Here is a 14,546-nt window from a genome sequence, read left to right as displayed (position 1 = left end):
TAGTAAGTTATATAAAATCATGTAAGAATGACATAATTATGAATTGACTATATCAACTTTTCTCTTTATATATGCATCTCTCCTAAAAGATAAATAGAAGCATAGCTTTGAAATAAACATTTTTAGAATTTTTAAAACCAAATATATTTCAGTGTAAAATATTAACAAAATGTATTAGTTTTATATACTTAGCCTATATCCAGAAGTTGACATTTTGGTAATTCTTGAAACCACAAAAGCACACTTTCTCATTATAATTAGGACAAGTTTTCTCTTTGAAATGAAGATAGAATTAAAAGTTTTCTAAAGTGAAGATATATAGATAAAGGTTGTCAGCCTCCCTAAGGATGCATTCTGTCTAGACCTTAGCTAAGGTATAGAATTTTAAAATTATATGTGAGATAAAATAATTTTATTTTTGTATTATCTGTTGACAGTATTATGTTCTAACATGATTATTGACTTCGATAATACATTCTTACCAACAATTGTGAAGGAAATATTGCTAAGACGACCTGGGCCTAGTATAAATAAAATATCTGCTTTTCTGAGTTCTGAAAATTATTAGAAATAATAGAAAAGAACTGAAGTAAACTTGAGAATATCTGATCCAAAATAAGGTTCACTTAGATGGAACTGCAAATAAATAAATATCTGGAATCTGATCACTCATCATGATATGCCAATACTAAAATAAATCATTAGAGGTTAAGTTCTAGTTAACTGAAGAAACTGACTTGGGTTTTATTTTCTACAATTATTCTGTTTTGAATTGTCTTTTATTAGTATTCAGGTATATTTTATGAAATATAAGCTCTACTGTAAGATTTAATACTGGTTTACACACTTATTATAATTTTTTTAGAGCATTCATTTCTGATCACTTTATTTATTCACATTGAAGAAAGGATTAGAAAGAGTCCCAAGTTTTAAACACGTAATATTTAAATAAGCCATACATACATAAAAAATATCTACTATCCTAGTTTGTCTGTATAGTCTTATTCAAGTACTAGTATTCTTACTTCATCATAAACGATTTTTAAGTTATACCCATTGATAGTATTATGATAAATATGAGTTAGAAACAATCAACTTAAAAATTGGGGCATAGCTGGATGTGGTAGTGCACGCCTGTTATCCATCTACCCAAGAGGCTGAGGTAGGAGGTTCACAAGTTTGAGGCCAGTCTCAAGAACTTAGTGAGACCCTGTCTCAAAATGAAAAAATAAAAAGGGCTGGGGATGTAGCTCAGTGGTAGAATGCTCCTGGGTTCACACATACACACACACAAATTTGGGCATAGAACCCATTTATATACAGGTTATATTTCTATTGCTGGAATTCTTGATAAGCAATAAAAATACCCAGAAAATTAGTGATTCCATTTATAATTTACACTCAGTGGTACAGAAAAAATATATTTCCCTCCTTTTTTAGGCCCTTAGAAGAATAGAAAGCTAGAAATTATTCAGAGACTTTTTTTTTTTCTCCTTCCATCAGTGCTGGGGATTGAACCCAGGGCCTCATGCATGTTGGTCAAGCTCGCTACCATTGAGCCACCTTCCCTTTTTAAAAATAAGGTAAAGGCCATATATAATTAGTTACTTTATTTGGCCAAGAAGATACTTCAGGTATCTAAGAGAAGCCCCTATGACACATGCAGAGCAAAGGCCAGTAAGATCATTTTTGATGAAAAGTCCTCCTTTTTCCCCTTTCTGTTAAATTCATAATGAGAATCCTACTTACAGTACTATAAATAATAAAGCAGGGTACAGATATAACTACTGCATCTTTTCTATAAAACTGTGATTAAAAATTCTACCTCTTATATATGGCTATTACTGTATACTGTACTTAATTTCTTACCTAACACTGAATTATTACATCATCTTCTACATGTGATTTCGCCACTGATTTTAAACTTATGATTCAGTAACTACTTACCATATAATAGTGTCTTTATTTGGAAAACAAAGAATTTAGTATTATTAAAGACAATTATATTTTTATAAATGCAAAGTGAAGAGTGATATTTAATAAGCATGTTACCTGTATTGACCCAAAAGAGTAAAATTTGTAAATGAAGAACAAAAATCTTTTAACATTTTTGAAGGCATATTATCTGTTTCATGCCATTTTCTAATGTCACTTTCTAAATTAAAATTATGCTAACATCAAATAAGCTGTTTATCACAGAAGAGCTGATTGTGTCTTTGCTTATTAATTATATAAACTTAAAATACTGCAGTATTTAAGGCCAAAAGTTCATTCTGATTTGTATTTGGATCATTATGAAAGTGCTATTCTTTCATTTGAATGTCAACATATAGAAAGTAACTGAAAGTAGCATTGAAATGAACTACGAATTGAAATGTAATTTCATGTCTAGTATATTTATCTTTCTGAAATATTATGTCTTAAAGTTAACTGAAACTGAGTACCTGTGATTACGTATATTTTCAAATGAAAATCTTTATCTGGAATTTTTAAAGAAATTAATTCAGCATGTAATGTTTTTTTATCTGGAGTATGATGCACAGTATTGCTCAAATTGCTTTATATTTGTGAACAGCCATCTTAAATGAACAATGGACTCCCAAGTACTGAGTATATATAATAAAATTTAATTTTTTTGGTGGAGATGTCGGGGGGATTTCAACTGAATAAAAATTATTTTCAAAGAAAATGTTACCTACCAATTATTATAAATGCCATCTACTCCTTAAATTCTTCATGTCAATCTTAAGTTAAATGGGTTTCCACTCCCATTTTGAAAACCATAGCTTCTTACATCTCTTTATATCATACTAGTTTGAGTTCTATTTATATATGTACATATTTATCTGTTGCCTAGACATGCATTGTACCTAATTGTACCTAAAAGAGCATCAAAATATAAAGAGGCAAAAATCATCATTTTCTGGAGGTTTTTGTTTGTGCTAGGGATTGAACCCAGGAATGCTTTACCACTGAGCTACATCCACAGTCCTATTTATTTATTTTTTGAGACAGGGTGTCACTGACTTGTTGAGGTTTGCATTGAACTTGGGATCCCCCTGCCTCAGCCTCCTTAAAAGTCACTGGGATTACAGACATGTACCACCAGGGGATTTGTTCTTCAGGTCTGGAGATGGCTCAGAAATCTTAGTTTTTATTCAGTACAATATGGAATTCTATAGTTACCTGTGAACATTTGCTAGCTAAGTGATGTTGGGAAATCAAACCCCTTTGAGCCTATTTCTTCATTTGGAGAAATATTTTAAATCCATCTTAAAACTTGTTAAAATATAGCATATAAGGGCTGGGGATGCAGCTCAGTGATAGGGCACTTGCATAGCATGTGAGGCCCTGGGCTCAACCCGCAGTACCGGGGCAAGGTGGAGAATTGCATATAATAAAGTACAGTGATTGATGTAGCTTGGTATATTACTGGTCATTTTCTTCATACCATCAGACAAGCCACTTTACCCTACAACCTGATAGAAATCCTTAAGGTACATTTCTGTTCCCGCATTCTATCATTTTCAGGTGTCTGGGCTTGTGAAAGCCTTGTATCATAAAACAGCTATGTACACTTATGTCCAGAGAGGGGCACAGATTCAAAAATTCAGACCTAGAATAATATTACGTATAAGAGAGCACATTAGGACAGTCTCTAGATCCCTACATCTAAAAGAAAAAGACCTGTAGATTATTCACTGACTGTGAATAACAGTTTAATAATGTGACAACTTAAAAAACAGCAAAAACTAAAAAACTAGTTTTTCCATTTTAGCAGGCCTAGGCGTATTAATGTGTCTTCTATATTTGATAAGTAAATGGGGAAGCAGTAAGATGAACAATGAGAATCAATAATCCAATACTGATAAAAATTCACTTACAAGTTACTATTCTCCAGAGTTTTTAAATAGCCACAATCATCAAATGTTTTAAAAGTGATTATTGATACATACAGTATCAAATGGGAGGTTGGACTAAACCTAACCTTTCTACTCTTGAATTCAATTCTAATAGGATTAGTAGTGACGTTTGTAGGAGAAAGCTAAAGAGACCAGAACTTCAAAAGATACATTTTAGGGTTGCTTTACCAGGAATTGGATCACTCACATATTGGATATGAAATAGTAGAGCTACTATGGAAAATATTCTTGGTGGTTTCTTATAAAATTTAAAATGTACTTAAAATTCAACTGTGCATGTGTACTCTTGGACATTTATCCCTAAGAAATGATACTTAAAAAACAAAAAACAAAAAACAAAAAACCGTTGTTCAAATAGAAACCTAAACACAAAGCAGCTTCATTTGTAATGGTGTAACAGAGTGTGTTAGATGGGTTCTCTCACAAATTCAAAGAATGTGATTCATGGACAGCAGAAGGTGAAACCAAAGTATAAGAGTTTCTTAAAGCAAAGCAAAGTGGATAGGTATTGTGGGGGGGAGTTATATGGATCTACAGGTTGAAGGAAGTCAGCCCCCTGCCCATTTCTGGGCAAGGTAGTCAGTGTCCACAAGGCACTTATACAGCCTTTAGTCCAATCAAAATATTGATCCAGTATTTGAAGAGGCTGTGACTTCAAGTCACATTCATCCCAACTTTTTATAGACTTCAGGTCATGTATGTCTTGATTTAAAAACCTTTTTGCGGAGATCCAAGATGGCGGTCTAGAGGGAGGCTGCGTTCCTTGTCGCTCCGCAACGCAGGATTCAAGCAGAGGATATCTGTTTCTCGATGAGGCAGTTTTTGCTGCTTATTAGTCCCCTGCTCTTTACCCCATTTGTCTACTGTGATCACCTGCAATCTGCCAACATATCGACGCTTTTTTTGAGAGCAGATTGCTCACTGTCAGGCGTTTGTCATCCGCCATTTGCCTGCCTCTCGCCTGTCCATTGCCTTCCTTGCCCCTATCCATCACCCAATGCTCGAGGTTCACCTCCCGATGGTCCCACAGCTGCCAGCAGATTGACCGCAGACCACCAGTGAAGAACCAGCTGCCTGCTGCTGCCTGGAAGTTCACTGTTACAGTACCTGCAGGTTTGATTACACGTGGCTGCGGCCATTTTGAGACAACAGCCAGGCCCTGCAGGACCCCTGGGCGGACTGACTGAGTCCCGTCTCCAGGATCCCTCAGCCCAACCGATCACTCCCTGCCTCTGGGGCCCTCACATCAACTGACTGCTCCCTGCCGCCAGGACCCCCAGACCAACTGACTGTGCCCTATCACCGGGAACCCAGACCAACTGATTGCACCCGGCCTCCTGGATCCCACAACCACACCAAACACACCCGGCCTCCAGGACCACTGCCGGACCAACTGCATCCTGTCTCCAGGACCTCCAGCTGACCACGTCCACCCCTGAGCTGCAGCTCCCCATTTGCCAACACATTTGGAAGCCAGAGCAGCCATCTTGGATAATCCTGGAAGCCGTAGCTCTGATCTTTGGGTGGGGCAAATCCCACTGGAGGCTTGAAGCCCATTGTCAGGTACCTCTCATACATCAGGAGGTTTCATTAGTATATGACTGTTATACAGTAGATTTTCTTTTTTCTCCTTTTTAAAAAAAAAAAATTAAGTTTTTATTTCTTTACGTTTCTTGCTTTCTTTTCCTTCTGTTTACCTGTTCCCTCAGAGTCACTTTCTCCCTTCTTTACATGATGTTATTGTCCCCATAGGGGCTATTTGGTCTAGGATTGCATAGTGTCTGATTTGGGTACTGCTAATATTAATCTCCCCTTAAAGAAAGGGTTTTGGACACCTATAGGGCCACTGTAAGCCTATAGGGGGAAATCTGCAATACCGCAGATCTGCAGCGCTAGAGGGGAAGATACATGAACAACATGAAAAACCAAGGGAAGAAAATGATCCAAACGAATCTAGATTCTATAGTAATAGAATCCAATGACAGTATGTTAGAAGAAATGTCAGAAAAGGACTTCAGATTATACATGATTAAGATGATTCGCGAAGCAAAGGATGAGATAAGAGAGTAAATGCAGGCAATGAATGATAATACCAATAAGCTGAAAGAGCACCTGCAGGAAGCAAAAGATCATTTCAACAAAGAGATAGAGAGTCTCAAAAAAAAACCAAACAGAAATCCTTGAAATGAAGGAGACAATAAACCAAATAAAAAACTCAGTGGAAAGCATCACCAACAGACTAGACCACTTGGAAGACAGAACCTCAGACAATGAAGACAAAATATTTAATCTTGAAAATAAAGTCTTCCAAACAGAGAAGATGGTAAGAAATCATGAACAGAATCTCCAAGAACTATGGGACATCATGAAAAGACCAAATTTAAGAATTATTGGGATTGAGGAAGGCACAAAGATACAAACCAAAGGAATGAACAATCTATTCAATGAAATAATATCAGAACATTTCCCAAACCTGAAGAATGAAATGGAAAATCAAATACAAGAGGCTTATAGAACACCAAATGCACAAAATCACAACAGATCCACACCAAGGCACATTATAATGAAAATGCCTAACATTCAAAATAAAGATAGGATTTTGAAGGCCAAGAGAGAAAAGCATCAGATTACATATAGGGGGAGACCAATACAGATAGCAGCAGACTTCTCAACCCAGACTCTAAAAGCTAGAAGGGCCTGGACCAACATATTTCAAGCTCTGAAAGAACATGGTTGCCAACCAAGAATCCTATATCCAGCAAAACTAACCTTCAGATTTGAAGATGAAATAAAATCCTTCCATGATAAACAAAAGTTAAAAGAATTTACAAATAGAAAGCCTGCACTACAGAATGTTCTCAACAAAATATTCCATGAGGAGGAAATGAAAAACAAAAATGTAGGTCAGCAAAGGGAGGAACTACCTTAGAGAAAAACCAATCAAAGGAGAAACCAAGCCAACTTAAAAACCAAAAATAAGCCAAATGACTGGGAATACAAATCATTTCTCAATAATAACCCTGAACGTTAATGGCCTAAACTCATCAATCAAAAGACATAGACTGGCAGAATGGATTAAAAAGAAAGACCCAACAATATGCTGCCTGTAAGAGACTCATCTCATAGAAAAAGACATCCACAGACTAAAGGTGAAAGGATGGGAAAAAACCTACCACGCACATGGACCCAGTAAAAAAGCGGGGGTTTCCATCCGTATATCAGATAAAGTGGACTTCAAGCCAAAGTTAGTCAGAAGGGATAAAGAAGGACATTTCATACTGCTTAAGGGAACCATAAATCAGGAAGACATAACGATAGTAAATATTTATGCCCCAAACAATGGTGCATCCCTGTACATCAAACAAATCCTTCTCAATTTCAGGAATCACATAGACCACAACACAATAATTCTGGGTGACTTTAACACACCGCTGTCACCACTAGATAGATCTTCCAAACAAAATCTAACCAAAGAAACCAGAGAACTCAATAACACAATCAATAACCTAGACTTAATAGACATATATAGAATATTCCATCCATCAATGAGCGGATACACTTTCTTCTCAGCAGCACATGGAACCTTCTCGAAAATAGACCATATGTTATGCCACAAAGCAGCCCTTAGGAAATGCAAAAATATAGAGATACTGCCTTGTGTTCTATCAGATCATAATGAACTGAGAGTAGAAATCAATGACAAAGTAAAAAAAGGAAATTACTCCAACACTTGGAGACTAAATAATATGCTATTGAATGAAACATGGATAACAAAAAACATCAGGGAGGAGATTAAAAAATTCTTAGAGGTCAATGAGAATGATGATACAACATATCAAAATCTCTGGGACACTATGAAAGCGGTACTAAGAGAAAAATTCATTGCATGGAGCACATTCCAGAAAAGAATGAAAAGTCAACAATTAAATGACCTAACATTAGAGCTCAAAGCCCTAGAAAAAGAAGAACAGAATAACAGCAAAAGTAGTAGAAGACAGGAAATAATTAAAAACCTTTTTGCAAGTTTCTCAGCAAAAACTTACAGCCCTGTTCATGCTCTGCTGGTCAGGAAGTCCACCAGGGGCCTACTTCCCTATCTGTCTAGTCTTATCCATTCCATCAGACTTCAATAGCAAAAAACTGAAAACAATTCAAATGTCCTTGAATAAGTGAGTGACTAAATTTTAATAGTTGGGGGCTGCTGTTGTAGTAGTAGAGCACTTTGCTTAGCATGTGTGAGGCACTTGGTTTGATCCTCAGCACCACATAAAATAAATAAAGGTATTTTTTAAACCCCACAAAAACAAAAGGTATTTTTTTTAAATTTTAGTATGTTTTAACTATGTAATACTATGCAGTATGCCAAAGGAAGTCTGTATGCATATGTGCATGAATGTGTGTTGCTGGTAGTCAAACATGGCCTTGTACATGTTAGGCAAATAGACTACCATTAAGCTCCCATTTACAGGGACCCCAGCCCTGAACAAACTCAATACATGCAACAATTTAGATTGACCTCAAAGGAATTATGCTTAGCAAAAAAAGTTTACAAACAGTATTATTTCTACTTAGAGATGGAAACAGATTAGTGGTTGCTAGGTGTTAGGAAAAGAAGATTAGGGATGACTTCAGTTTATGACAAGACTCTCAGAAACCCAAACATAAAATGGAATGCAGAAACAGAAAGATGCCTAAGGGATCTTCTGCCTAAGGCAGAAGCCAGCTTGTGGGGTAAGAATGACTTACTGAGATGGTATAAAGGGAGCATTGTGGTAGAAAGTTCCAATTCTTGACTGTGGTTACACAGATCTACATGAAATAAAAGTACAAATTAGTGAAATCTGAATAAGCTCTGTAAACTATTTCAACATCAGTTTTGTGTATTTGTACTGTACTACATGCAAAATGTTCCCATTGGAACAAACTGTATAAAGAATAACACAGAACCTCCCTATACATTCTTTTTTACTAATTAACTTTCCATGAATCTATAATTATTCCAAAATAAAAACAAAAAAATGTTGGGGCAGAAGTATTTTATAATTGAAACAGTGATTGATATGTTGGGATATATTTATTTCTGAATGAGTAAAGACTATAATAAAACCAAGAAGAACCTCTTAAAAAACCTGTCATTTTAGGTGCTAAATCAGTAGGATTTTAGTTATTGCTATAAATAGAAAGGTGAAATACTAAGTTTAGGGACTTAAGGAATTGAGCCTAATCATTTTTCACGTGGAATACATAATTATCAACCCTTTTCCTTTTTGAAGTGATTCCATATTCTAAAATACTACCCACAGGTTATACTATGATGAAGTGCATCATCATATATGATTACTAAGACTGCCATTATTAGAAGTGGTTATTAGAACAATTCCATGGAAAGACCAAACCTGTTTATCAAATGTTATAGTCATCATTTTGTGAATCTCAACAGAGAAGGTATTCTTGACTTTTCAGAGGACAACTGTGGCTACACATTAAAGGAAAAATTTGAACACAGGATGATCGATTCCTTCATCTATAAAGGTTTTGCTTTAAGGAATCTCAAAATTAAAGCATATGTAGCACATGTACTTGAGAAGCAGTTTGTTAAGTATAATATAGAATACTCAATTCTTAAATTGCAAAGGGACATAAATTTTTTAAAATGCTGGGAAATATCCTTGGCTAAACTGCAAAGAATAAATAATAAAGAACAGTTTACCTAGACTGAGGAACAAGAAAAGTTTAGAAAATATTATGCAGTCAGTTCATGTATTATCAAAGGAGATTATTTCCTTCCTGGCCACCCAAAGCAAGATCAAGGTACGATACTCTTATATCTCCATAGAATCTAATACATGCTACATTCATCACAACACACCCAAAGCAAGATTTAATATTTCAGAATAAGAAATTTTTGAGAATTACTAAAATTCTTAATGTATGCAAACCTTCTATTAACTGTGAAGGAAGAGGATACCACATCACACAATGTCTAGAACAGTATTTCTTGATACAAAGGTAAGGCATACTGTATTATTAAATGAAGTTTCAAAATATGAATGATCCCTTTTACTAACAGCAACACAGGCCATCACCTCTGGAATTGTACAACTGGGAGGCCTTTTTGAATGTTTTGTGTTGTCTTTTTTCACTAAGCACTATTTTTATATCATAGAAAATAGCAAGACCTTTTTGTTCCCTTGTTGTCCCTGCTTACATTGCCCTATCTTCTAAACCACATTTTCATTTCTTCATAACTGCTTCACTAATTATTTGAGTGCCAGCCAAGACACAACAATTTGGGTTTAAGCAAAGAAGCAACAGATTAGAAACAAAATAGCATTGTTTCCTATAAGTCAGGTTTAGATGAGGAAAGGGAGAACTTTTTATCCCACATGAAGTAATGCCTATTACAAGAAAATTTAGAATTAGAGACCTGCATCCTTATGAAAAGTAAATTCTTGTTTTGATATTTAATTGGTGTTCATGGTTACTGGACTATCACAAATGCTTATTTTCTAAACTACCTCCCAACACGAAAGACAAAATAATGTAATTTTGGAATATCATGAAATATTTCAGCCTTTGATGCCTTTTCCAAGGTCAGCCAAAAAAGAAAATCTGGCATTATTACTTACACTCTAAATGTCTTAAATATTTTATAAGTATTATCATTAATTTTTCTTCCCAAGACAGTCTTTTCCTGATTTGTTTTAAACCAAATTTGGGGCTGGAGATGTAGTTCAGTGGTACAATGTATTTAGCATGCATAGCCCTGGTTCAATCCCCATCACCAAAACCAAACCATTTGCAGACTGAGTTTTTTCAGGATTTTTATGAAAAGTCTGATTTGATTTTTTTAAATAATTTTTACTTTTTTTAACAAAGCAGGAAGCACTGCTATATATCTTTATTTACTTGCTGTGCTAAGGATTGAACCCAGGGCTTCATGCATGCCAGGCAGAAAGGCTACCACTGAGCCACATTCCCAGCCCTCAGATTTGATTTTTGTTACAACCTGCTTTTCATGTACCACCACTTTGAAATATAGTATGGACTTCTGAATCTACAAGGGTGCTCTTCTGGAAAACTGCAGGAAGTATCTCTTGGAAACATTTCCTTGTGCTTCAGAATCATTTTTTTCATTTCATCTCATTTCATACTGAGAGGATTGAACCCAAGGGCCTTATACTACTAAGCTACATCCCTTGCCCTTTTTACCTTTTATTTTGAGACAGGGTTTTGCTAAGTTGCTGAGGCTGACCTCAAACCTACAAGCCTCCTTCCTCAGTCTCCTGAATCATTGGAATTATAGTCGGGTGCCACAGCACCTGGTACCAGAATAAGCTTTTAAATAAAACACAATGGTTTTCTGTTATAGGTCTTGGTTTTGCTTGCTTTTAATGTCCTAAATCTGCTCTAATTTTTTTTTCTGTATTACAATATCAGATAAAACAAAAAACTCACACTTTTATTGAAAATTTTCTGCATACTTGCCACAATACCACCATGAAGAAATTTGAGCATTCTAGATCTTTGCTTTAATAAAGAGTCAAGTTTTTAATAATAAATAGCATAAGTTTTGGAGAAATAGCTAACAAAATCTGCAGTTATTACTTAAAGTATGCCAGACTTAGCCATAATCTGGTCCTAACTCTATTTCTTTACTTCCATTACTTGCAAGCATCAGCCTTTTATTTCAGCCAAACCCACCTTCCTTACTGTTTCCTCTGTTTAATGACATCATTAACTTCCTAGGTTCTCAAGATTTAAAGACCCCTTAATTGCTCAGTATTATCAACTAATCTCCCTAACCTCTCGGATATTCTCAATATTCCTGCAACCTAGATTTACCTAGCCCTGATTTTGCATCTCACATCTTTCCCTTTTTTAATCCATTTTACATCCTGGTGCCAAATTAGTCTTAAAACAGCAGAGCAGTCAGGCCCATCCAAATGTCATCCCCTGTCTCACCCATTCCACTACTGAATTAAAATTCTTGAGATTGAAGATCTCTGAAATAAAAGGATGCTAGCTGAAAAGGGTGGCCAGCTGAGACAAGTTCCCAGAGCTACAATCAGCAAGGCTGGGTAGCAGTTGGAAAAAAAATGTCCATCAGATCTGAAAACCCAGAGTATTTTATAATGAAAATTTGGGATGCATAAATTGCTTTTATTGAATCTACTACCTCTTATCTAGTGGCTTTAGATAGAGGAGGGGGACAATGCAAAGCAGGGGATGGTTAAGGATAAGAGAGAAGTCTATAAGAGGTACTTACTACTTCCTCCTGATTGGTTGGAATATAAAGGAACCTTGATAGTCATGCAGTCATCCTCCTGGGATTCTGAGTGAATGATTTCAAAATACATTTAAGGAATATAGAGCAGGTTTTTGTCCCCTTTGGTTGGTTTGATCTGAAACTGTTAGCTGAATAACTTCTCTCCTCCTTCCTTTGGTTTTGTAACTAAATTTAGGACATCTCAGATTTCTTCCTTTATTATCACACACTACCCAAACTCAACCATCTGTGTGTAGTTAATGCCATTTACTCTTCCTACACCCTAGAATTCCCTAACATGCATTCAGCAGGCAGCTTCATATCATTAATGCTACAAATAAAATTCCACTTTCATAAAGCCTTCCCCAATAATTGTTTACCAAATATCCTCCATACCCAGGCAAAAGTAATTCCCCCTTCCCTAAAGGGTCTTGCCACTCTGATCCCATTAAGGGGTGTTTTGATTTGTTTTTCCTCCCCTTAGTACTGGAGGTTTAACTCAGGGCCTCCTGCATGCTAGTCTACTACTGAGCTATACTTCTGTCCTCACACTGACCCCTTTAAATAGCTAAACATACATATTCTTTATTGGGCTAGGGGGTACTGGGGATTTAACCTAGGAACAATTTGCCACTGAGCTACATCCTCAGTCTTTTATTTTGAGACAGGGTCTCATGAAGTTGCTTAGTACTTTCCTAAGTTGCTGAGCTGGCTTTGAACTTACAGTTCTGCCCCAGCTTCCAAAGTTGCTGGGATTACAGGTGTGTACCACCATGCCAGCTTTAAAAAAAAAAAAAAAAAAAAAAGTATATGGGTATCTTAATCTTCCCAGCAAAGAAAATGACAGGTGAGTAATGTTATTTATTTCACATTTTCCCCCTAATAGCATCTTGGGAAACACAAACTCTCGATACTATGTGAAATATTCATTCTCAACTCCAGGCCTTCCTCAATCCACTCCATTTTCAACCGAGCTTTCCTCTCTAGCTTCTACTGAATTTAACCTATCCTTCAATCTCATTTCTAAACAATGTAGCCCATGTTTGGACACCTGGAGTCACATACTGTTTTCAAGTGTTGCTTAGCTCTGCTGCTTATGTCCTAATTACTTAATATTGTACCACTCTATAAATAATACCTTCAACCTCCTCCCCCAAATTCCACCTTCTTGAATTTTATACCTATCCTATTTTTGCCAGTCAAAATTTTATCATCCTTCAAAGCCAAGCTCAAATGGAAATCCCTTCAGTAAGTCTTTCCCTAGTCTTTCATAAGCAATATTCCATAGTAATTATCACATTTCAACTTAAATTTAGCTATATTTATGTCTTTCATCATTTAAAAACTTAAAAAATTTAAATCTTTCATCTCTCTTCACAGCAACTTACAGGCATTTGGGAGAGTCAGCTGTGTTAATATAACAAACACCTGAGATAATCAACTTAGAAAAGGTCTATTTTGATTCACAGCTTTGGGGGTTAGTATGCGATCTTTGCTCTGTTGCTTTGGGCTTGCAATGGCATATCATGGCAGGAGCAAATGATGGAGCAAAGCCAGTCATCTCATGGCCAGAAAGCAAATCAGAGGAAGTAATGGGGGAGTCCTACTATTCTCCTCAAAGGCACTCCACAGTGTCCTAAAGACCTTCCAAGAGGTCCTGCCTCTTAAAGGTAAACTGCATCAGGAGCTAGGGACTAAATCATGGGCCTTTGGGGAATGTGTCTGATCCACACTATGGTATTCCACCCCATGGCCACCAACAGCTTACATCCATCTTGCAGTGCAATCAGTTCATCTCCAAGAATTCCCCAAAGTCAATTGTTCCAGCATTGCTAGAAAGTCCAAGCCCAAAGTAGTCTCTGTGACTCAAGGCAAACTCAGCTGTGAATCCCTATGAAAAACAAAATGGATGTAAAATATGAAAAACAAGATGGATGTAAAATATGAAAAATAAGATGGATGTGGTGGCACATACCCGTAATCCCAGTGACTCATGAAGTTAATACAGGAGAATGGCAAGTTTGCGGACAGCCTGAGCAACTTAGATACTGTCTCAAAAAATATAAAGGGCTAGGGGGCTTAGCTCAGTGGAAGAATGCCTCTGTGTTCACTCTCCAATACAAAAAAAAAAAAAAAAAGTTTTTTAACATACTTTTAAAATACAATGGTGGGACAGGCACAAGGAAAAACATTTCTATTCCAGAAAGTGGGGAATTGGGGGGGAAAGAAAAAAAGACCCCAAACCAAAACAGCTTGGTAGACATTAAATTCCATAGCTGCTTGTCTAGCATCCAGGGCATACCATAGTGGGATATGGACTCCCAAGTACTTACTTGGACAGCTACACCCCTACA

General features: G+C 36.2%; 1 long non-coding RNA gene across 1 annotated transcript; it reads right to left on the bottom strand.

Annotated features, from left to right (window-relative positions):
* Positions 1–1,033: 1,033 nt before the first annotated feature.
* Positions 1,034–12,748, bottom strand: LOC306669093. Its single transcript, XR_013766027.1, has 2 exons — positions 7,937–12,748; positions 1,034–4,639 (listed from the first exon to the last, which is right to left on the bottom strand). It is a non-coding gene; the product is annotated as an uncharacterized lncRNA (long non-coding RNA).
* Positions 12,749–14,546: the final 1,798 nt, after the last annotated feature.

This window comes from Sciurus vulgaris (genome assembly GCF_902686455.1).
Source record: "Sciurus vulgaris genome assembly, chromosome: 1".
NCBI lineage: Eukaryota > Metazoa > Chordata > Mammalia > Rodentia > Sciuridae > Sciurus > Sciurus vulgaris.
The sequence above is the reverse complement of the archived record's forward strand: the minus strand, read 5'-3'. Positions and strand labels throughout refer to the sequence as shown.